We start from the raw sequence: 22,437 nt of genomic DNA, 5'->3' as shown, positions 1-22,437 counted from the left end.
TCCCCACACTAGCCATAGTCAGAAGATTTAATTAAGAAGAAAATAGGTGGACCATAAAGACACAAAGCCTCATATAGAAAGTAACTAGGTTTGTGAGGTTCCCCCCCAACCACCAAACCATATTGGATAAAATGTTTTTATGTACTGCATTGTGAGGAGTAGATTATCCAGAAAATTCACACAATGTGGATAAAAGCTATACTCTCAAATCAAAATGACTATGTAGATAATAAGCCAAAGAGAAAGTAGGTTTGTGCTATGAGTTTTCAGAGTTTCCCTGCCAACATCAGAATGTCCCCAATCTCCTTGGCAGTTCCTTTCTTTCTGCAATGTGTCTTCCTTTTGGAAAACCCCATGTACAGATAGAAGATGGACAAGGAACTGCAGGTTAGCTGGCTACTGTGAAGATTATCACTGTAATAATAAAATTATTTGATTTGAGCAGCCTTCTTCCCTTGGATATCTTAAAAGAAGAGAGAGAGGGATAAACCAGGTATAAACCAGGGATAAACCAACATAAACCTTGAATCAAACTAAGTTTATTTTTGTTGTTAGAAGAAAAGTCTTCCGTTCGTCTTACATGCATCTGTATTGCCAGGTCCCACCCAGAACATGACCTGGAAGTGTCAGAATACTGTGAGAAAACTAATATTTCCATGTCAACCAGATGCAGGAAATACCATAAATCTTCTGAGAGCCCAATCTCATGCACTTCTCTTCCCTCAGTTTTACAAGCCAAAGGGGGTTTGAATAAGTATAGAAGCTTTGGTATCTGAAACGCTGAACCTTTGGAGGCTTGTGGGGAAGGAGTCTTATTTCAGTCTTGTTATTACTAGTTGGATCAGCAATATTTTACTAAAATTGGGTCATGGTTCCTGGGAGTGAGGGAAAGAGACTCCAAAAAGTTCACAGTGAAGCAAAACTCAGAGACATCTGCTAGACTTGTTGAATTGCACATTTGATTAGCTCATGACTAAGGGCCATTCTGCAGTTAATGTCAACAATCATAAAGAGTTACAGCGGATTTAAGAAAACTAGGTCTCAAAGTATTTACATCTCATTGACTTCGGGCAGCAGAAACTGAACTCTTGCACGAGTGAAGTGAGGAGTAAGTTACAGCTTAGATCAGTGGTTCCCAAACTGGGGTTCGCCGAACTTTACAGGGGGTTCGCCAGTAAAATTTCACTAACAGCTGCCAGAGGATCCTGGGCATTGGAGGCAGCAGGTGGGATCTGGTTGCAGGGCGGACAGCCTGAGCCCAGGGAGAGCGGGACAGGGCAGCTGGGGCTGGCAGCCTGAGCCCTGCCCCCATGTGCAGGGGAGCCGGCACCCCAAACTCCAGCGCTCCGCACGGGGCTGACAGCCTGAGCCCCAGGGAGAGCAGATCAATGCACTAAAACCAATATAATTGCACACCTAAAAGGACTTTGCACAACTTTCAGGGAATACTTTCCAGCTATGTCAGGCGATAATGACTGGATTCACAACCCTTCTGATGATACCACTTTCTCAACACAGATATTGAACACTGAGGAAAAAGAGAAATTGATTGAGATCTCCTGTAATTACGAACTGAAAAGGAGTTTCAGAAATCTGTCATTGATCAACTTTTGGCTGAGTTTAAGAAATGAGCACTCCCTTCTGGCAGAAAAAGCTGCTGCAAAAAAAAAAGTTCTGTTACCATTTTTAACAACATACTTAATCGAGAAAGCGTTTTCCTCGTATGCACATCTGAAAACCAAATACAGAAACAGACTTGATGCTGAACCAGACCTGAGACTTTATCTTTCTCCAGTGGTTCCCGAATTCCAAGAGCTATGCAGAGCAAAGAAAGTGCATCCATCACACTGAGGAAATTTAAACTTAAATCCCCGGAAATATTCATTTTTAGGAGGGGGTTCACGAGATTTCACAATTTAGTGAAAGGGGTTCGCGGGCTGTTAAAGTTTGGGAACCACTGGCTTAGATGAACAAAATGCAAAGGGTGAAAGTAACAAAGAAAGAACAAAAAGAAATAACATTTGGGGAAACAGTTAACATTAGAACTGGATCTATTCTATGCTGTGGTGCTCACTCCTGTACTTTCTCATGCACCCACTGCGCAGCTCAAATCCACACTACAGTTTAAAGAAGTGCTGTTGCTTTTTTCTCCCTTCTTGAGGGCTGTTAGACATAATCCAAAAGAATATTTTAAACTAAACTACTGTCTATACCCACTAGTAAACTCAAAGTCAAGGACTCTGTTTTTATTCTGTTCCCCAAGGGTTGTGAAGAAGGGGCAGGGGAAGAAGATGGAATGCTTATCTTAGACCAAAAATAATGGCTTGTTCATTTGGCACAAGCTGTGGAAAACTTGTTGTCCCTGAGAATTGAAAACATTTTTAGCTGAATTGATTTACTATTTTTCTAACACCACTAAATCATTGCACTAGACAGGACAGTGTGCAATAAAAAAGTCAAATCATCTATAACTCATATCAGTGGGAATCAAGTGCTCCCTTAATAACATTACAGATTTATTTTGTTTCCTGTCCTTGGATCATCATACAACAGGAGTCTGAAGCCGGACTTCCACATACTTGGGTCCCATCAACGTCCTCTTTTAGCACAGCAAGCAATAGTTCAACTGTAAAAACTGCCATGTTGCAATTTAAGATGTATCATCTGCTTTTGCATGTAGTGCAGCCTATTATCCTAACAATACTATAGCAAACATAAATTTGGGGAAGTGGGAACGATTCTGTAGATAATGGAGGGAGTTTATTTACCACCACCTCTGGACATACATCAACACAGATTCACTCAAAACTGATCTCAACTTACACTCCCCTCCAACCAAACATGAAATATGTTGTGCTCTGTGCCATTAATGTGATCCAAACATATGAAATATAGATAGTACTCACAGCAAAGACATTATTGTTATTAATATCATTTACCAGGCCCTGGGCTGCTATAAATCAACATAGGTCTTGTGGATCTGGCTCATAAAGTGCCGTTGAATTTTTATTTAGGTATTTAGTTTGACAATGAGAGGATTTAGAGCTAATTTAGGCCAGACGGTAATAAATAAAGTCCCAAGAAAAATCATAGCTGAAACTTCCTGATCAAAAGGGTTTATGAGTAGAGGAATACTTAACTCTCAAAGCTAAAACTATGTAACATGTAAGAAAAGGAAGACGACTTGCCTGGATCACTAAACTTAACAACAGGTTAAATACTTTGAGTATGGTTTTCATAACGTATCACCCTAGATCTTAGTTCTCCTTGCACTAACAATTACTGAAACCGTATAGGTGTATTGGGCGTTTGCACAAACAAATGGACCTAAATGGCCATCTTATGCACAAAGGCTCCCTTTGCATGTACCTTTATTGGATGTGTCAGTGGAAATGTAGACCTGCAAAGGTAATACTTACTCTGTTTTACAAAATTCTTACCTTTTTATGCCTATTCTTCTGTTGGTTCACATGCATGACTTCCCTTAATATTAATAGGAATCACATAGGATATTGTTATGCTTTACTAAAAATGAACTTAAGTACAGGAGTATATAAAGTCGATCATCTTATGTACTCATACCACTAGAGACTGACACACAGAAACATGCACACCATGGTAACTGGGTGCAGGGCCATGACAGAGTCCTCATTAAGGCAAAGGTTAGTTAAATTTAGGTGATCTTCCCTGACTTCTTGCACACTTACTTGGGAGGAGACATGCCTGTGGAATGGCAGGACTCTACTCCCAAGGACATGGGATTGGTTTGAACCTCAGTCAGAGGGGTAGTTTGTTACCTGTTTTTGTTTGAGTCACAGCTATACACATCCTTTGAAGTACACCCTTACTTGGCTATATTTCTGATTTGTTTCTGCTAAGTCAGTCCATCAGCTAACAAAGAAACAACAGGGCATGCACTGATGAGCTATTAATGCACACTTGCAGTGCTTTCTGAAGCACAATGTGCATAGACAAATAATTTCAGTCATGCACAAAATGATATGAATGTACATCTGTTCAAATAAATGGCATTCAGCTATTACGTTACTGTAAAATAAAATCCCCCCCCCCCCGCTTTAGTTTTCTTCAACGAGTGGTTCACTAGATTTTTAGGGTTAATCTATGCTGTAAATTTCTCTCTCTAAGGTACTTATATGGAACCCATCACCGTAGTATTTTAATATATTTATCACATTAAGCCTGTCTGGTAGTCAATTACTCTTATCCCTATTTTACACATGGGAAACTGAGGCACAGAGTGGCTGTAATCTGCTTCTGATCACACACAAAGGCCATGGACAAGGAGGGACTTGTACCCAAATCTCTTTAAGTCTAATACCAGTGCCCTACCACTGGACCATCCTTCCTCCATAAGCAAAAGAGAGACTTTATGGGTGAACTCATATCTACTTGGGAAAATGCTGAAGGCAACATATCACCTACACACACAACAATAATTAAGCAACAGGGGCCACATCTTACAGCTTTTCCTCAAACAAAACTCTCATTGATGTCACTAAGAGTTTGCCTGGGTAAGGACTTCAGGATATGGCCCATGATAAACTGATACCATGTTTGGACACGAAGCAGGAATGGTATGACAAAGAATGACAGACTTTTCAGATCTCATGACAAAGATGTGGATGATCTTTGTGAAGTACTTTTACCGTAAGACGACATAAAAAAATAACTAAATCCTGTCTCCCTGAACCATCGCTTGCCTCAGCCCAACAAATAAATAATGTTATGAGCATCATGTAGTTGAAATGGAATATTTTTCTGGTGCTTTGATCTTAATCTCGACAGTAATTTGTTTACTTGAAGTTAGTTGGAAGCTAGGCTTTGTGTTTTGGGAGGTCAGATCGGCATTCTCTGGAGAACTGATGTTTTGCACTCTCATGGAATGAAAAACGCTGACTCCAGCATTCCATTCTCTGGTTACTTGTTTCCTTGACACAGTAAAATGTTGAGTTTTATGTATTTCTTGGGAAAAATATTGTTTTCCAGGGGACAAAGGTAAAATGCAGTTCATTTTAATCTATACAATAGGCACGTATAATGTAAGCGACAGTAATAAGAACAGTAGCTCTAGTATATGCTAAATGAGGAATCAGAGGAGTTACCATGGTAACTCACAAGGTTTCAGCATTGGTGTCTTTGGGGTTAGAGTTGAGAATGTAGTCGGAGTACAAATTATAAAGCAGATGAAAGCAGGACACAACATGGGCAGGCTGTTCTGCCAACAGTTTCACCAGAAGGTAGAACACAACTCATGCAAATGTGCCTGGGAATTTCCACATAGTGGAAATGTTCTATGTAAAGGGTGCAGACTTAAAAGTCCAAAAAACGCATAAAGTTACAGAGAAGTGACATTCACTAACCCGAAGTTTTTTGAGGACTACACAAATCTGGTCAGCGTAGAATCAACTACAAAGGTATCTTATTCTCTTCTGTCATTGTTTACGTAGTGCAGAGACAAGTTACCATTTTAATGTCTAATATTACTTTGATGTTTCCTGTAAATATATTGTTCCTGTTTAGAGTACATGATGTTTTGGGGTTTTGTACCTTATTCCTAATTATATAGAAATTAATGTACATACATGATGATAGTTTAATTTGTTTTATGCTCCCCTAGAGGATTATTTTCTAATCTGCCTTAAACAGGTAGCCCTTGAATTACATCTTAAAAAACAAACAAACAAATACAATGCATGAAGCAGGGTTCTCTACTCAGCTCTGAACAGGTACAAACAAAAAAGAGTAATGGTGGCATTAATCATCATAACAACACTCTTGAGAGGGGAAAAACCTTTTACGAGGGCCATGTCTGGACATGTCTGAGATAACCCAGACAACATAATTTACCTACATAATTTCCAGTGGATTGTGTGTTTTCTTGCATACTTGCTTGAAACATAATTTTTCTCTTTTGCATATTCATCCTGAGTTTATTTTCCTTATTCTCTAGATGAAGGTCTCTGAGCATTTCACCAGCTCAAAGAATTGTTGCAAAACTCATCAGCAAATGTGGGGTGTTGGGGGGTACCCCACCTTGAAGCAAATGTCATCCTCTTAAGGTTTGTAAAAACCTACTGCAAGGAGCAGGCAAAGGACTTTGCTTGTCCTTTCTTAATTTCAGAGGTTAACTTGAACCTCTCCCTTTCTTTGTAGACTAATTGTCTGTCTAGAAAGGAGTTATTTCCTCTTCACCAGAGCTGCTCAAAAAAAAAAAAAAAAAAAGGAGAGTTAAAAGAAATGGAAGGGAATTTTGAAACTGTTCACTGGTTTTTCAAAACGTAGAAAAATATCAATATATTGACAAACCAAAAGCATCCCTCCCAAAAAAACCTCCACCATTTCACTTAATTTTTTAAAATTGAAAATTAAGTGTTTGAAGAAGAAACTTGTTTAAAACTCAAAATCTGGACATGTCAAGCAGCTGTACTCCTGAGTTATGCTCTATGCATGGATTCCAGGCCCATGCTTTTCCAAACGTAGCATGAGAAGAAATAAGAAAAGGAGTACTTGTGGCACCTTAGAGACTAACCAATTTATTTGAGCATGAGCTTTCGTGAGCTACAGCTCACTTCATCAGATGCATACCGTGGAAACTGCAGCAGACTTTATATATACACAGAGAATATGAAACAGTACCTCCTCCCACCCCACTGTCCTGCTGGTAATAGCTTATCTAAAGTAATTGTCAGGTTAGGCCATTTCCAGCACAAATCCAGGTTTTCTCATGGAAAAGAAGCCCTTGAGGAATTCCACCATGATTTCAACAATTTCCATCCCACCATCAACCTCAGCCTGGTCCAGTCCACACAAGAGATCCACTTCCTGGACACTACAGTGCTAATAAACAATGGTCACATAAACACCACCCTATACCGGAAACCTACTGACCGCTATTCCTACCTGCATGCCTCCAGCTTTCACCCTGACCACACCACACGATCCGTCGTCTACAGCCAAGCTCTGCGATACAACCGCATTTGCTCCAACCCCTCAGACAGAGACAAACACCTACAAGATCTCTGTCAAGCTTTCTTACAACTACAATACCCACCTGCGGAAGTAAAGAAACAGATTGATAGAGCCAGAAGAGTTCCCAGAAGTTACCTACTACAGGACAGGCCTAACAAAGAAAATAACAGAACTCCACTAGCCGTCACCTTCAGCCCCCAACTAAAACCCCTCCAACGCATTATTAAGGATCTACAACCTATCCTAAAGGATGACCCAACACTCTCACAAATCTTGGGAGACAGGCCAGTCCTTGCCTACAGACAGCCCCGCAACCTGAAGCAAATACTCACCAACAACCACATACCCCACAACAGAACCACTAACCCAGGAACTTATCCTTGCAACAAAGCCCGTTGCCAATTGTGCCCACATATCTATTCAGGGGACACCATCACAGGGCCTAATAACATTAGCCACACTATCAGAGGCTCGTTCACCTGCACATCCACCAATGTGATTTATGCCATCATGTGCCAGCAATGCCCCTCTGCCATGTACATCGGTCAAACTGGACAGTCTCTACGTAAAAGAATAAATGGACACAAATCAGATGTCAAGAATTATAACATTCATAAACCAGTCGGAGAACACTTCAATCTCTCTGGTCACGCAATCACAGACATGAAGGTCGCTATCTTAAAACAAAAAAACTTCAAATCCAGACTCCAGCGAGAAACTGCTGAATTGGAATTCATTTGCAAATTGGATACTATTAATTTAGGCTTAAATAGAGACTGGGAGTGGCTAAGTCATTATGCAAGGTAGCCTATTTCCTCTTGTTTTTTCCTACACCCCCCCCCCCCCCCAGATGTTCTGGTTTAACTTGGATTTAAACTTGGAGAGTGGTCAGTTTGGACGAGCTATTACCAGCAGGAGAGTGAGTCTGTGTGTGTATGGGGGTGGGTTTTTGGAGGGGGGTGAGGGAGTGAGAGAACCTGGATTTGTGCAGGAAATGGCCTAACTTCATTATCATGCACATTGTGTAAAGAGTTGTCACTTTGGATGGGCTATCACCAGCAGGAGAGTGAATTTGTGTGGGGGGGTGGAGGGTGAGAAAACCTGGATTTGTGCTGGAAATGGCCTAACCTGACGATTACTTTAGATAAGCTATTACCAGCAGGACAGTGGGGTGGGAGGAGGTACTGTTTCATATTCTCTGTGTATATATAAAGTCTGCTGCAGTTTCCACGGTATGCATCTGATGAAGTGAGCTGTAGCTCACGAAAGCTCATGCTCAAATAAATTGGTTAGTCTCTAAGGTGCCACAAGTACTCCTTTTCTTTTTGCGAATACAGACTAACACGGCTGTTACTCTGAAACCTGTCATGAGAAGAAATGAAAACTAAAAGCAGCACATATTTCAGGCTGAGTGTAAGTGGAAAAGGAAAGAACTCTTGGTCTAAAACATGTAAACATGTCGATGTTAAAAGTTTTCAGGACTGCAGCTACACTGAAACCACAGCAGAGACAAGGCATGGGTGGCCAATGTACCTACAACCGTTCTCCCTACGAGTGAGAAGGCAAGATGGAGTAACCTGCCTCCCATTGCCTGTGCAACAAGCTATTGTTCCCTTAATTCTTCCTCTAGAGATTTCACCAGCCTATCCAATATGAATTTTACCTGCTGTGCAAATAATATTGAGGATTTCAATTGATATTAAATAAGTGATCTCTATTTTCAGGAGCGTGCATACAGTTTTTGGTGAATTGAAAGACACCAAAAAGTCCATTTTAGGTTGGACAAAACATTTAGTTCCTGGGCATTTTTAAAGGGCTAGATTCATAGAACAGGGATGGGAGAGGAGGAACAACGAAGAAGGTGGATAGAAAGCTGGCTAGATTGTCAGGCTCAACGGGTAGTGATCAATGGCTCCATGTCTAGTTGGCAGCCGGTATCAAGTGGAGTGCCCCAGGGGTCGGTCCTGGGGCCTGTTTTGTTCAATATCTTCATAAATGATCTGGAGGATGGTGTGGATTGCACCCTCAGCAAGTTTGCAGATGACACTAAACTGGGAGGAGTGATAGATACGCTGGAGAGTAGGGATAGGATACAGAGGGACCTAGACAAATTGGAGGATTGGGCCAAAAGAAATCTGATGAGATTCAACAGGGACAAGTGCAGAGTCCTGCACTTAGGACGGAAGAATCCAATGCACCGCTACAGACTAGGGACCGAATGGCTCGGCAGCAGTTCTACAGAAAAGGACCTAGGGGTTACAGTGGACGAGAAGTTGGATATGAGTCAACAGTGTGCCCTTGTTGCCAAGAAGGCCAATGACATTTTGTGATGTATAAGTAGGGGCATTGCCAGCAGATCAAGGGACGTGATCGTTTCCCTCTATTCGACATTGGTGAGGCCTCATCTGGAGTACTGTGTCCAGTTTTGGGCCCCACACTACAAGAAGGATGTGGAAAAATTGGAAAGAGTCCAGCGGAGGGCAACAAAAATGATTAGGGGACTGGAACACATGACTTATGAGGAGAGGCTGAGGGAACTGGGGGTGTTTAGTCTTAAGAAGAGAAGAATAGGGAGGATTTGATAGCTGCTTTCAACTGCCTGAAAGGGGGTTCCAAAGAGGATGGCTCTAGACTGTTCTCAGTGGTAGCAGATGACAGAACAAGGAGTAATAGTCTCAAGTTGCAGTGGGGGAGGTTTAGGTTGGATATTAGGAAAAACTTTTTCACTAGGAGGGTGGTGAAACACTGGAATGCGTTACCTAGGGAGGTGGTGGAATCTCCTTCCTTAGAGGTTTTTAAGGTCAGGCTTGACAAAGCCCCGGCTGGGATGATTTAGTCGGGGATCGGTCCTGCTTTGAGCAGGGGGTTGGACGAGATGACCTCCTGAGGTCCCTTCCAACCCTGATATTCTATGATTCTAAGAAGCCCCCATAATAGCCTTTATCTCAATGGTCAGGGCACTCACTTGGGATGTGGGAGACCCCCATTTAATCCCAGGTCTCCTCCCTCACAGGTGAGGGCCTTAACCATTAGCCTATTGTGGGCTGGATCTCTCTCAGTCTCTCCTGTTCAAACTGTTCCATCTAGGTTCAAACCTGAGTCTCTTGCATCCCAGGTGAGTACACTGATTACTGGGCTAAAGGTTATAAGGGGACTTGTGGTGGTGGCAGCACATCCCCTCCGCCGCCATTTTGGAAGAGCGCCTAACTTGCTTTGTGACTCGACTTTACCTTTGTTGTTGTTGACGATGTCATCAAAACTATTTGGTAAATTTGTTTCAAATTCACAAATAGTTTCAGGGTGACCAAAACTGCATTTTTCAATGAATAAATTTCATCTACAAAATTTTCACTCAGCTGTACTCCCAATATCTTAAACAGCAGCAATAAAACAAGGAAAGACTTGCATAATTTAATGTTCAATCTTATTTCATTGCTTTCATTTATCTATAGCTTGTCTTGCCTACTTTATGTATCGGTCACATTTTCTAGCATGGGCATTCGTTATATAGCACATTTATGATTTATGACCATCAACAGGTAAATGAAATAATAAAAGTGCTTCAATCATGTATTATTGTATCTCTGTAGATAAGGGTCCGTATTACGTTTTGAAAACCATAAAACATTGTTCCAGGATAAAATCTGACATGAAGCTGGTAAGTGAAATATTAAAAAAATCACTTGTACAAAACTCAACTATTTCTTTCGTTTGGGGAGGCAGGTGTGTGTGTGTGTGTGCTATTCCTATAACAAAAATAGGACTTGTGCAACCTACTTTGGCCCTGATGCAGCAAAGTATATACTCAACTTTATAGATGTAAGTAGTCCTATTGATTTCAATAGGACTGCTCACTGACTTAAAGTTAAGCACTTGCTTAAGTGCGCTACAGGACCAGGGTCTTAAGGTCACATTTTCAGCAGGCATCTAACCTGCTTAGGCACTTCTAAAAATCCCACTGGGCATCTATCTGGATCTTTAGGCACCTAAATACCTTTGAAAATCTGGCCTTTAGTCCATAGTGTGGACTAGATTCTTTTAGGAGGAAAGGCAATCCCACTGGTATCCTGTTGTTAAAGAAGCAGGTTGTGTGGTAGTTTACTGAAACGTGGAAGGTTATGGCACTGGTCATTCACAAAGAAAATCTGTTTTTTAAAAACTCAGTTGCATTCCATTTGAATGTCAATACCTAATTTATCACATAACCCAGAGGCATTCAGACTACTTTTTCATTCTCAATTTTTAACTAGAATGGATGTTTGCATACACTGACAATTTTTCAAGAATCTAAAGGTCTGAAAATCTCTTTTATTTCAAATTAATAAGGAGGTGTAAGTAGGCTGAGGTGAAAACGTTCCTCAAAACTTTTTCCTTCAATGGAGAATTGGGTTTTCGATTCAGTGAAAATTTAGTGGAAAGTGTCCTCTTGCTTTCCTTGAAAATGTGCAATTTTTCATCAAAAAAAAAACAAAAACAAAAATCCCCCAAACTGAAATTTTTTTGGTTTTGGCTGGTTTGAGCCAAAAAATTTTGGGTTTTTGACACAATCAAAATTTTTCATGCAGAACTCCCCCATTTTTCAACCAGCTGTAGTCCTAATCATCTGAGAAATTGAGAGAACTCTAGTTTCACTACATTCTGCATTGTTACTTCAGGTGGAATATCATCCACAGATATGTCTTTTGCCAGTTATACACTAAATATGGCCTTAGACTAAGGGTTTAACCTTCGTTGCTGGAAGAAGAATTTCTGGCTGGTTGGCTCATTTTATCAGGACAAAGAATTTTTTTTAAAATGGATACAGTTTGAAAAAGTTTTGAAGCCCTCCCCCTATTTGCTACTCTCAAATTCTAAACAAATTCAGTTCACCCCAGCATTATTTCAGTGACTTTGCTCCAGCAAGAGGCAATCTATTCAGAGCTCTGCTTCAGCTCTCAACTTTTCCAGAGACAGAACACTGAGCAATAAAGAGGTTTTCATGAGCAATGATGGATAAAAGTCAGTCTGCACTAAACTCACTCATGTTAGATACCAAAGTATCCAGTAGGGCAACAGATCTAACACTTAGGCAACACTGGCTCAAAATCTGCCAGAAGAAAGTAGGACTTGCCATAACATCCATCAGGTCCAGTATTTGGTCTTCAACAATGGCTAAAACGATCCCCCCCCCCCCCCAAATGCAAGAAACTATCTGGCAGTAACCTGCTCTGCAATAACCTGTCCATGGGGGAAATTTCTCCAGAATTCCTCTTCTGAAATTTAAATACTTTTAGATAAAAAAAATCATGCTTTCGATATTCTTGGAAGAAAGACGTCTTTTTGTAGTAGGGCCGTTGAAATTTTTCTGTCACTTTTCTCCTTTGGAAATTTGGATTTTTGACTAAACAAAAATCTCAATGGAAAGTGTCTTCATTGGAAAGTGTCTTCAATGGAAAGTGTCTTCAATGGAAAATGGAAAATGAAAAATTCAATAATAAAAGATATTTTTGCCCAAAAAGTTTTCATCTTTCAGCTGAAATTTTTTATTTTTCGTTGCCAAAACCAGAACATTTTTGGTTTTCAGGTTTTTGTGTTTAATGAAAAGTGAAAAATTCCTATGTAAAAAAAACATTTTCTGGTAAGCTTTACTTTGCAGTCTATGTGTATGTCTACACAGCAAAGAAAAAACATGGCTGAAATGGGCCAGCTGCAGGTTTTTCTTTGCTGTGTAGACATACCTGAAGAGATCAGATAAGGCAACTGATATTTTGAGATGAGTACCCAGCAGCAAATGGGTGTTTATTTGGCTCACAGATGGCTAAAAAGAATAAAAAAATTGATGCATCATATTGATTTGGAGAAAACAATGCAACTTTTATATCTATCAGATTGAACTCCAGGATATAAAGAAGAGGGAGTGGGAAAGGTTAACAATTTTGGGCCCAATTGAAAGTTTTACATGAGTAATCCTTTATCAATAGTCTATTGGTATCATCAGAACAAACCTTCTGAGACGAATCAAAGAAAAGCTCCCTCAAAATTTAGGAATTACTAAAGCAAAAGCATTCAACCAGAGATCAAACCGAGGCAAAAGTTGCACAGGAAGACTTACTGGGTGAAATCCTGACCTGGGAGTTTTGCCACTGATCTCAGTGGGGCTAGAATTTCACCCATAGTACATAAACCAGAGAAATATCCAGAGATCTTTGTAAGAACAACCCCTTCACCCAAAGAAGTCCCACTTCTAAAAAAGTATAAGCAATATCAGTGACCTGACAATCCATTGTACAATCCATTGTGAGAATGGTATAAAGAAAGGTAAAAAATGCCAGCACAAACCAGGGAAACCCCACTGAGGAAATGGCAGCTTGTTAACAAGGTCCTAATGCTACTTGGCAGGAACACATCTGCCAAAATAAGAATCAGCCTTGCCTTCAGGACTGGAAGCCTTCTTGGGGAGAAACTAGAAAACGCCTCAGATACAGAGAGTTTACAGACAATGAAGTGAAACAGCCTTTGCCACTGATGAGAAGCAACAGAACCTCAGTAGATGGCACTGAAGGGGAATGCAACCTTTAAAACCTTACCCCCAAATAAGCCGTGTCTTTCATTGTGCAGCAACATCTGCTACAGAGACAAAAATCTTCATTTTAGTTCAGGGATAAAAAGGAAGATGAAAAGTACCCTAACTTCTGAGAACAGAGAGTGCAAAGCTAGTTAAAACCTTTTTTAAAAAGTAAGCGACTATAAGATTCACTTTTTTCCGAGGTGGTTCTCTAAAAACCAATGCCACACTGCAAAGCAGCTTTGAAAACAGCAATAAGAAAAAAAGATAAACACCATGCATATCTTAAAGAAAGTCATAGCTGAAAGTCACTTTGGTTACCCCATAGAAAAAAAACAATCACCATGAAGTACAAAAAATAGAAAGTAATTCTCTACAAAAACAAAGCTAAAGAACAAAACCAAAAACACCTAGTGTACTGGAGTTGTCTGGTCTTTTTACTCATTTTTCCCCTCCCTGCTGCATTATGATGGCTTGACCTAGTTTTCTCAGGAAAAAAGAAACGGGTTCGCTTAAAAAAAGAAAGATGTTTTGCAAATAAAAATGAATCAGATACAAAGCTTTGTGATTTCAGTCCCAGTTAGATGGTTGCAACCAGTGAGGTGACATTTCAGGAAATAAACAATGACAAAGACTGGCTTATATAGGTGAATATAAGAATAGTCGGTCATAGGATCCTGTCCTGTATGTGGTGGAGAGGAGAGTTAAATGGGCCAGAAAAGCTGTGTGTGGGACACATGAACAAACTGTATATATTAGGGCTGTCAAGTGATTAAAAAAATGTAATCACGATTAATCGCACCGTTAAGCAATAATAAAATACCATTTAAATATTTTTGATGTTTTCTACTTTTTAAAATATATTGATTTCAATTACAGCACAGAATACCAAGTGTACAGTGCTCACTTTATATTTATTTGATTACAAGTATTTGCATTGTAAAAAACAAAAGAAATAATATTTTTCAATTCACCTAATACAGGTACCGTAGTGCAATCTCTATCATGAAAGCTGAACTTACAAATGTAGAATTATGTACAAAAAACCTGCATTTCAAAAATAAAACAAATGTAAAATTGTAGAGCCTACAAGTCTACTCAGTCCTACTTCTTGTTCAGCCAATCACTCAGACAAACAAGTTTGTTTACATTTGCAGGGATAATGCTACCCGCTTCTTGTTCACAATGTCACCTTAAAGTGAGAACAGGTGTTCTCATGGCATTGTTGTAGCTGGCATTGCAAGGTTTGTCTTAGCAATTGGCTGAACAAGAAGTAGGACTGAGTGGACTTGTAGGCTCTGAAGTTTTACACAGTTTTGTTTTTGAGTGCAGTTATGTAACAAAAAAATCTACATTTGTAAGTTGCACTTTCACAACAAAGAGATTGCACTACAGTACTTGTATGAGGTGAATTGAAAAACACTTTTGTTTATAAATATTTGAACTGTAAAAATGGTAATCAAAAATAATATACACTGATTTCAATTACAACACAGAATACAATATATATGAAAATGTAGAAAAACATACAAAATATTTAATAAATTTCAATTGGTATTCTATTGTTTAACAGTGCGATTAAAACTGATTAATCGCAATTAATTTTTTTAAACGCAATTCATTTTTTTGAGTTAATCACATGAGTTAATCACGAGTTAACTGTGATTAATCAACAACCCATATATATATTTCACACAGTTTATAAACAGATTGCTAGGTGGAGATTGCTAGGTGGGCCATGGCAGGTCTGTTCTGCATGGGGAGTGCTTTGGAGAGACTCTCTGTGTCCCACTCTCCCATTATTGAATTGACTGGTTATGAGACTCCACACCAAGAAGGGTGAAAAACTAGAGATTAACAGAGATGAAAGAAACCCAGGATTTTCAAGAAAAAACTCCACAAGCAATTAAACAAAAATAACTTTTTGGGTGGGAATTCAAGCTGAGGTAAACATGCACTCCTATGATTATTAACCGCGATCTCCTGCCAACCCTTCTGACTGTACGTTACACTCACTTGATATGCCTTGTGGAAAATTAGGCCCTGATCCTGGAAACCCTTATGCACATGTAACTTTACTGATGTGAGTAATCCCATTGACTTTATAGGGGTCAAATGATATATGTGAGCATTTGCTGAATTTGGCCTTACTTTGTAAACTCTTCATATTAAGGACCATGTTTTCCTACGTTTCAGTATAGCACCAAGCACAATGGGGGTCTCAATCCCAACTGGAACCCTGCATCCTATCACAACACAACTAACACTGCAGTAATTACTAGTCCCTCCCTCTCTAATGATTACAGAATTAATATTTTTGGCATGTGACTATACAGGGACAGAGCAAAGACTGAGCTGCATCGCTCCAATGAGAAAAAAAGACCATTACCTTTTCCATAACTGGTGTTCTTCGAGATGTGTTGCTCATGTCTATTCCACAATAGGTGTGTGTGCTTGCAACATGCACTGGTGCTGGAAGCTTTTCCCCTAGCAGTACCCATAGGGGGGAGCGCTCCCCACAACCCCTGGAGTGGCGCCTGCCTGGCACGATATAAGGGGAGCTGCGCGCTTCCCCCACCCTCAGTTCCTACTTGCCAGACAACTCCGAAAGAGGTGAAGGAGGGTGGGATGTGGAATAGATATGAGCAACACATCTCGAAGAACACCAGTTATGGAAAAGGTAACTGTTTTTTCTTCTTCGAGTGATTGCTCACGTGTGTTCCACAATAGGTGATTCCAAGCTATCTGTTGGAGGTTGATAGGAGTTTACAAGTTCCCAGGACGGAGGACAGCCCTGCCAAACCCGGCGTCATCCCTGCTTTGGGGAATGATTGCATAGTTCGACGTGAATGTGTGAACCGAAGACCACGTGGCAGCCGTACAAATGTCCTGGATGGGGACGTAGGCCACAAAGGCAGCTGACGAGGCCTGCACCTGAGACGAGTGTGCCCTCACAATGGGTGGGGGGGGGGGGACACCCACCAACTCATAACAGGAATGGATACACAAAGTGATCCGATTGGAAAGCCGCTGAGTGGAAATCGGCTGGCCCCTCGCGGACTCAGCTGTGGCGACGAACAGTTGCAAGGACTTTCTGAAGGGCCTGGTCTGCTCGAGATAGAGAGCCAGAGCCTGCCACACGTCGAGCATGTGGAGATGGCACTCCTCACTGGACGCGTGAGGCTTGGGGCAGAGGACCAGTAGAAAAATGTCCTGACCCATGTGGTAGGCGGAGACCACCTTCGGGAGGAACGCGGGGCGTGAGCGGAGTTGGACCTTGTCTTTATGAAAGACCATGTACGGCGGCTCAAAGGTCAGGGCCCTGAGCTCCGAGACTCGCCTGGCCGACATGATTGCAACCAGGAAGGCCACCTTCCACAAGAGGTGAGACCAGGAGCACATGGCCAGTGGTTCAAATGGGGGCCCCGTGAGATGAGCCAACACCAGATTTAGGTCACACTGGGGGACCGGGGGTCTAGAATATGGAAAAAGATGGTCCAAACTCTTAAGGAACCAGCCAGTCATAGCATGGGAAAATACCATGTGCCCTTGCACCGGCGGATGGAAGGCCGACATGGCTGCCAGGTGCACCTTGACTGACGAGGGTGCCAGGCCCTGGGCCCTCAGGTGGAGGAGATAATCAAGGATAAGATGGATTGGGGCGGTCACCGGGGAGACACCCTGGTCTGCCGTCCACCTAGAAAACTGGGACCACTTCACCAAATAAGCGTGGCGAGTGGAGGGCTGTCTACTTTTGAGGAGGATGCACTGATTCTGCTCTGAGTACGTGCTTTCCTCTCCACCGAACCACTGAGCAGCCATGCTGCGAGGTGAAGAGCCATCAGGTTGGGGTGGAGGAGGCGGCCCTGGTCCTGAGGGAGCAGGTCCGGGTGGAGTGGCAACGGCCATGGCGGAGCTACCGCCAGGCCCGTGAGGGTCCCGTAACAATGCTGCCTGGGCACGCTGGGGCAATCAGGAGGAACTGGGCCTTGTCCGTCTTTATCTTCTCCAGGACCCTGCCAATTAGAGGGAAAGCGGGAAAGGCATAGAGAAGCCAGCCTGACCAGGATAGGAGAAAGGCATCGGAGATAGCGCCCCTCCCCTGGCCCCCCCAGAGCAGAACTGGGGGCATAGCCGGTTCTGCCGAGTTGCGAACAGGTCCACCTGGGGAGTTCTGCACCTTCAGAAGAGCCAATGGGCCACTTCTGGGTTGAGGGACCACTCGTATTGCAAGGAAAAGTCGCTGCTCAAGCGATCCGCCCTCTTGTTCTGGGCGCCCGGTAGGTGGAAGGCCTTCAGGTGGATGTCATGGAATATACAGAAGTCCCACAGCCTAAGGGCTTTGCGGCAGAGGATCAGGCCCCGCCTTGCCTGTTGATATAGAACATTGAGGCTGTGTTGTCTGTGAGGACCCTGACTACCTTACCCTCCAGGTGTGAGCGGAAGGCCATACACGCCAGCCGCACCTTGACGTTTATATGTAAGGTCTGGTCAGATCTTGAGCCGACCACAGGCCTTGGGTCTGAAAGTTTCCCACATGGGCCCCCCAACCCAGGTCTGATGCATCGGACACCAGCTCCAATGACAGGGCCCTGTCCCTGAATGGGACCCCTTGGAGCATGTTGTTTGTGGTGGACCACCACCGTAGGGAGGTGATCACAGACTCTGGCATGGTGAGGACCTTGTCCATCCTATCTGTGGCCTGAGAGAACTTTGAGACCAACCAGAGCTAGAGAGGCCTCATCCAGAGTCTGGTGTGACGGATCACGTACGTGCACACCAACATGTGACCCAAGCATTGTAGGCAAATCCTGGCTGTTGTCACCGGGAACCTTGTGACTGAATCGAGGAGACCTTTCAGGGTCTCGAATCTGTCTGGCAGGAGAGGGGCCCTGGCCAACACTGCATCCAGGAGTGCCCCAATAAACTCTATGCGTTGGACCAGGACTAACGTGGACTTAGTGTTGTGGCAGTGCACGTGGACAGGAGGAGCGCCACGTGATCCCTCACCTGCGACCGGGATGTGCCCTTGACAAGCCAATCATCCAGATAGGGAAATATCTGGACCCCTCTGCCGCCTGAGGTAGGCTACCACCGACATGCATTTTGTAAACACCCTGGGGGCAGTGGACAGACCAAATGGGAGGACCGTGAATTGGTAATGACTCTGTCCCACCACGAAATGGAGGAAGCGCCTGTGCCCCTCGAATATGTGGATGTGGAAGTATGAGTCTTATAGATCGAGGACAGTGTACCAGTCCCCGGGATCCAGGGAGGGGATGATAGAGGCCAGGGAGACCATGAGGAACTTGAGCTTCACCCTGTACTGGTTCAGACCTTGGAGGTCCAGGATGGGCCTGTGCCCCACTTTGCCTTCGGGATAAGGAAATAACGAGAGTAATACCCCTTGCTCATGAACTCCTCAGGCACCGCCTCTATCGCTCCTAGACCTAGGAGCCACCCCACCTCCTGCTTGAGCAGAGCTATGTGCAAGGGGTCCCCCAAGGGGGACTGGGGTGGGGGGTGGTTAGGAAGTAAACTGGAGGGTGTAACCCCGGGAGATGTTGTTGAAGACCCATCGATCCAAGGTTAGCTGCAACCATTCCGGGAGGAAAGCACACAACCAGTTGGAGAAGGGAAGCTTTATTGGGTATGGATCCCTGAGGAGGATTGGTGAGGTGTGTCCGAGCGTCCCATCAAAAATGCCTTTTCCCTTCCTGCTTGCCCTTGGAAGACCCAGGCTTGGGGGGGCAGGCCCAGACTTCCTCTGAGGGCGTCTCTTATAGTCCCACTTCTTCTTATGGACAGCCTCATACTTCGGGAGGGCAGCCTGCGTGGGAGTCTGCTGCGGCTTGAACTTAGGTTTTGCTGGAGCCGGGATATAGAGGCCCCGAATCTGGAGGGTCGTGCAAGAGTCTTTCATGCCATGCAGCCTTGTATCTCTTTCCTTCGCAAACAGAGCTTTCCCATCAAATGGGAGATCCTGCATGGAAGACTGCGCCTCGCTGGACAGCCCAGAGAGCAGGAGCCATGACGCCTGTCTCATGGACACCACGGAGGCCATCGATGGTGTGGCTGTGTCCACAGCATCCGAGGCTGCCTGCACGGAGGCCCTAGCGGCTGCTGCCCCTTCCTCCACTAGAGCCTTGAACTCCTTCCTATCATGCTTCTGGAGGGAGTCCTCAAACTTGGACAGGGAGCCCCACAGATTGAATTCGTACTGGCCCAGGAGAGCCTGATGGTTTGCCACTCGTAACTGGAAGCTCAAAGACAAATAAACTTTCCTTCTGAAAGAGTCCAGTCTCCGAGAGTCTTTGTTCTTTGGTGTCGGGGCTGGCTGACCCTGCCATTCCCTGTGGTTGACCAACTCGACTACCAGGGAGTTGGGCGCCGGGTGGGTATACAAGTACTCATGCCCCTTAGTGGGTACAAAGTATTTGCGTTCCGCCTTTTTAGAGATGGGGGCTAACAAGGCTGGAGTTTGCCACAGGGCATTTGAAATCTTAGCCACCCCTTCATGGAGAGGCAAGACCACCCTACCCATGGGGACAACATGTTAAACAGGGAGTCTGAGGGCTCCTCCATCTCCTCTGCATGGAGGTGGAGGCTTGCTGCCACCCTCTTTAAGAGTTCTTGGTGGGCCCTGAAGTCCTCCTGCTGGATGGAGGGGGGCAGGGCCACAATCGCCTCCTCTGGGCGGGGCGAAGAGGCCGGTGCGGTATCGGCCAGCACCAGAGGGTCCACCACCTGGTTGGACTCTGGGCATGGTGCCGAGGATGCATGTTCCGCCGCCTCCTTTCTCGGGGGTCTGGAGAGGGAGGCTGATGGTGCCTCCGAAGCTCCGGCCACCAAGCGAGCTCCCGCTAGGGGCTGCACTGGAGGCCACGGTGCCCACTGGTACCATTGGGCCGGCCACGATGCTCAGTGCCACTGCACCTGCTGTGGCACCGGTGGGGCCGGCTGTTCAAGTTGGCTGGCCTGGCCCATCGAAGGATGGCTACGAATGGAGACTGGGCTGGCATAAGATCTGCTGCTGTCTCTGGACCGAGAGAAGCGGCGGTGCTGGGATCCACAACAGCCACGGGACTGCAATCTTGACGTGGAGGACTGGTACCAGCAGTAACAGCTGCTCCGCGAACGGCCTCGACGGGCGGACCTGCGATGGCGAAACGCCGGCGATCGATGCCAGGGGCTGTGATGTCTTGGCAGAGACTTGGAGTGGGAGTCCAAGCGGGAACAGCATTGACGACCATGCTGTGATCAACTGCGGTACCCTCTCCGAGATGAGGACCGATAGCAACACCCACCACAGTCCCGCCAATATTCGCTCCTTAAGTACGAGCGGTGCCACGAGTCCCGGCTGGACGGAACCCAGCCAGGTCTGGTCAGCGTCGAGGGCGATCCACTAGGGACTCTGCACCGAGTGATCGCTGGGTGGTGATCAGCATTGGGAATGTTCCCTCGATGGAGACTGGTACCGGGCTAGAGGCAACTGCGGAGATCCCAGTGGCGGCTTGCCTCTGGAGTGCAGGGCCGACATCAGCAGCGCTCCAGGCATCGGCTTGGACATAACGTCCCGGGCCACCTGGAGGGCTTCAGGCGTGGATGGCATCCGGAGAGGCCTGTTCTGAAGGAGCCGGGCTACTCCGCTCAATGTGAGTTGGAGGCCTGGGGCCTGGTGGGGATCGAGGACTGCCCGACATGGGCCTAGCCTCTGTCCCAGACTTCCCTTGGTGCTGCTGGGAAGCGGGAGTCTTCCTGGCACTCTTGGCATGCCCTGTGGATGGGAAGCAGTGCCGACTGGTCGATGGCACCGGAGGGTCGCCACGTACTGACACCGTGGTGCGGTTCAGAGCAGTGTGCCGGGGTCAGGGGTCAGCGCCGACTCCATCAGGATGGGCCGGAGCCTAATGTCCCTTTCTCTTGGTCTGAGGCTTAAACGACTTGCAAATCTTGCATCTTTCACTGATATGGAATAGAACGCCTACAAGAGCTGCACGACTTAAACCCTGGGGCATGCCCTGGCCCAGTGTCAGTGATGAACTAAACAGCTAACTAACTACAGGTACTAACGCTGAACGAACGAACAGTTCTGGGGACAAGCGACAGCAAAGCTGAAGCAGAGTAGTTCCAACGCACCTTCACTGGCAGCAAAAAGGAGCTGAGGGTGGGGGGAGCACTCCGCTCCCCTTATACTGTGCCAGGCAGGCGCCACTCCAGGAGTCGCCGGGGGTGCTCCCCTTGGAGGTACTGCTAGGGGAAAAACTTCCAGCACCGGTGCACATGGTGAGTACGCACTCCTATTGTGGAATACACATGAGCAATCACTCGAAGAAGAAGAGAAGGTGCTTTTTATTTTTTTTTGGTATCAGCCCAGACAGACAGACTGGTAGAAATAGAAGCTTCACCCAGAGCTAAAACAATGATGGGAGATTTAAAACCACCACTAGTGTAGAAGGGGGCCTAAAGCACTATTTTTCTGCTTCTTAATGAGGCACCCATTCCCAGAGTCTTTCTGAAATGTAGATCAAAAGAAATATTTTTTCCCAAATAGGAATATAATACTCTGCATTCCACTCTGGTACATGAAACAAACTGCCTTGAAAGGACTTACCTTTGAGAACCTAAGTTCAAAATATGTTTCTTTCCTGTACTACATGACCTAACCTCGTTACCACAGAAAATAGTGTAAGAAACTCAGTCAACTGAGCTTCCTGTCCTGCGGAGGTGCTGGAAATCCTACTCATCCTGTTGCCTCTTAATAGTAATCCTAAGTGAACATGGGAATAGAGTTGTGCACATCAGCATTTGCTAGTTTAAGAGTATGTGTATCATATGCAAAACACTGATATTCCTGATTTTATTCAATGGTGAAACATCATTTCCACCAGCTTTTCACAAAG

The sequence above is a fragment of the Eretmochelys imbricata genome, chromosome 3 (assembly GCF_965152235.1).
Source record: "Eretmochelys imbricata isolate rEreImb1 chromosome 3, rEreImb1.hap1, whole genome shotgun sequence".
NCBI lineage: Eukaryota > Metazoa > Chordata > Testudines > Cheloniidae > Eretmochelys > Eretmochelys imbricata.
This window is presented reverse-complemented; position numbering follows the sequence as displayed.